This window comes from Dasypus novemcinctus, chromosome 1, assembly GCF_030445035.2.
Source record: "Dasypus novemcinctus isolate mDasNov1 chromosome 1, mDasNov1.1.hap2, whole genome shotgun sequence".
In the NCBI taxonomy this organism is placed as follows: domain Eukaryota; kingdom Metazoa; phylum Chordata; class Mammalia; order Cingulata; family Dasypodidae; genus Dasypus; species Dasypus novemcinctus.
Window position 1 is genome coordinate 152,839,647 of NC_080673.1, and position 3,789 is coordinate 152,843,435.

The following is a 3,789-nucleotide window of genomic DNA, read 5'->3' on the forward strand; positions in this document are numbered from 1 at the left end:
GCCTGACCAATTTTTGGATGATTAGCAATTAGACCTGAAGTTCTATGTTTTATTTTATTTAAAAATTTCTTTCTGTGTGAGGTGTTCCTTTAGTGAGTTTTTTGGTTTTATTATGTGCACCAAGGCAGTGATGTATTAGAAATGAGTTCAAAAACGGTGTTAGCTCAAAGAGAATTTTTATTTGTGCCTCAAGAGACTACTCACCAATGTTTTGGAAACTCTGGGAACTCAATTTACATACAAAGAACATAAAACTTTTCTTTTGTTATTGACTACCTCTGAATGCTGGTGAGGCAACAATACTGGGAAACAATCTTTTTTTTTCTGTAAAAATGTGAATAGTACTACAAACTAAAACAACTAAAGTGGAAGTGTATAGATCCTTCTTGTAAGGAATTGGTTGCTACTAACATTTCTATGGGAAACAAAAGCATTTTCTTTTTGCACTATTTAGTTCTATGAAAACCTGATAAGCTTTTGAGAGAAAAGATGGTATCAATTCACTGGAAAATAGTTTCAATCTGCAAATGGCACAGATGTAAAATTCAAAAGTCACACATTTCTTGTATAGTACATGCAACTCCTATAGACTCTGTTTTACTTTCTTCATTACTCAAAAATTTTTAAAAAGTCTCTAGTCTTCACTGCTTAATAAATTAAGAACTCTGTGTTGCTCACTGCATCTACACTGGCATTGTATAGACCTATTTATTTCAAGTAAGGTACTCTCTGTAAAGAAAACTGTGGGAGCATACAATTCTCATTTGGGGGTGTGGTGAGGATGAGGAGCAAAGGAAAAATAAAGAGCACAGAAATGGAGATGATAAAAATAATTTGAATTTCATTAATTTATTGAAATGTGACTGCACAAGGGACTCTGTTAGTCACTTGGAATACAAGATGGAATGGTTTAGTCTGCTAAGCTGCTGACAACAATATACCAGAAATGGGCTTACAGCTCCAAGGCTGAGAAAAATGTCCAAATCAAGGCCTTATCAGGTGACACTTTCTTCCCAAAGACCAGTTGCTGGTGCTCCTGGACTCTCTGTCACATGGCAGGGCACATGGCCATGTCTGCTGGGCTTTCCCTTCTCTTCCCAGCTTCCTTGCCTTCAGCTTCCTGTTTCATTGGCTCTTTCTCTTTCTCTTGCTATTCAACCTTTTATAAAGGACTCCAGCAAAAGGATTTAGACCGACCCTGGGCCATGCCTTACTGAAGTAACCTAATCAAAAGTCCTAACTACAATAGGTCCATACTCACCAGAATGGATTAAATTTAAGAGCATGATTTTCTGGGGTTCATCCAGCTTTAAACCATCACAGTGAGTTAGGCTTTGTCCTTGCTTTTGAGGGAGAAACATTTGCATAAACATATGACTATGCTATCTATCCTACATTGTATCATAGAAGTGAAAAGGGTGTATAGGAAAAGGAAAGTCATTTCCTAGTTACATTAATAAAATAGTACATATTCATATGTGTAGGATAAAGTATAAATTCAGTGTAACTTTGGGTAAATTTTTAAATGTGTGATTATTGTTTTAAAGAGAATTTTACATATCTAGAGCATGTAATTTTTTCTTTATTAGAGAAATTATGGGTTTACAGAACCATCACGCATAAAATACAGGATTCCCACATAACACCTTAATTTTTGCACCTTGTAGTGGTAACATGCATAGCTATTACAATTGATCATAGCACTTTAAAAATTTATACTATTAACTATATCTGTGGTTTAACTTAGGGGTCACTGTTTCTATAGTGTAGTTCTATGGATTTCTTTTAAAATTTTTATTCTGTGACTATATATACATCTAACATTTCCCTTTTTAATCACATTCAGACATATATTTCAGTGCTGTTGTGTTCTTAGTATTATACTACCATTGCCACCATCCATTACCAAAACATTTCCATCATTCCAAATAGGTACTCTATACATTTTAAGCCTTAACTTTCCATTCACTAACCTTGCCTGGCAACCTATATTCTAGACTCTGACTCTATGAATTTACTTACTCTAATTATTTCAAATCAGTGAGTAGAACATGTAATTTTAACCCCACCTCATCTTTGGCAATAACTCTACATATCACAAATCTATAGTGTAAAACATTTTTTATTAAATAAGCATTACCATCATCATGTATTTCACTATTCTTATTCTAACTTAACAACCACCCTTCTAAACTCCAACTACCTGCTCAGGTAGATTCAGCCGTTGCCTGTTTCTTCTGGGAAGGTCTTAATTGAAGAAGAAAGCTGAATAAAAAACTAAAATAAATCACTTGGGAAGGACATTTGTGCTTGGCTTTGAAGGATGAGTAAAAGTTTTCCAGGATGACAAAGGCCAAAAAATAACCCATGCTTGAAATGAAATGGCCAAAGCATGTAATTAATTTTCCTTCTAGAAGCACTTGCTTTTCTTTGTAGGTGGTTGGGTAGAAGGTGAAGATCCAGTCTGGCTAAGATTCCTGGGATGGGGATGGGAGATCAAATGACCTACCATTCATTTTCCCTTGGTCCTCTATCCAGAGTGACTCTGGACTCTCCTACGCACCCTCAGTTTTCCATCTGCTTAGCAGAATGGAAATGATAGTCGCAATAGTCATGGGAAGGCAGAGGAAGCCAGTGGCATCAATTCATCCAGCCTTGTCCTTTGAAAGAGACCAGTCCTGGAAAAGGAACTGTTTGCCTGTGTTTGGAGGGGGCTGTCTTGGATGTTCAATAACTTTGATTTTAAATCCCGACTCTCCCACTTCAGTTATGGAATATTGAGCAAGTTACTTAAACCTTCTTTCCTGACCCTTTGTTTTATGGGAATAATTATAGTTTTTTTTCTTTATAAAGTTATTATGAGCATTAAATAAGAGCATCCAAGGAAAATATCTGGCACATAATAGGTGCTCTGAAAATCTACTTTCTTTTTACTAAAAGTTTTAACAGCTAAGAGTGCCTTGACTTTTGTTATACCTCAAATAATGGCATTCACTGTTTGCAAACAGATATAAGAATTTTTGGGGAGGAATTTTAAGAAGCAAAGGAGCATTTACTTAGATTGCTCCTTCTTTACTTAGATTGCTCTTCTTTACTGAGGGTTAATAATAGAGCTAATAGAGCTATGTCATGCAGCATTGTGAGGATTAAGGGAGCAATGAAGTAAGCATTTAGAAGAGTGCCTGCTCCAAGGAGGTGCTCAAAAAATGTTGGCTATTTTTCTTGTTTACAAGCATCCTTTTTTGGTGCTCTGTGGATTTACAACCAATTATTTAAATTTCCTGCATGCTTTATACAGTTTTAAAATCATTATATTTACCCTTATATGAGATAACTCAGAAACTATATGAGGGAATCTGGGGAGGGAATATATACATACTTATTTATAGTAATTGAGATTTTTTCCTCTGCAGTTGGTAAGTAATGAAGTTCTGTTTAATCTGTTTCACAGAAAGATGGGGAGTTTGTGGACAAAAATGTCAATTTAAAGGAAACTAGAGAATATCTAGGGTATGTGTAACAGTGATTTCGGTGGTGGATGAAGATTGTGGCTAAGAGTATAAATGTAAGAATGTTCTTTTACAAAGTGTTAAGGATATGGTGATACATGGGAAAATTACAACTAGTGTAATTTAGGGATGATAGTTAACAGTAATATCGTAATATTTTTACAGCAATGACAAAGAGCATATATCAATTCTAAGAAACAACTAGAGAGGGGCATCATAAGGCATGGGATTTTTCTCTATGGAGTAATTAAAATGTTCTAAAATTGATTAAGGTGATGAT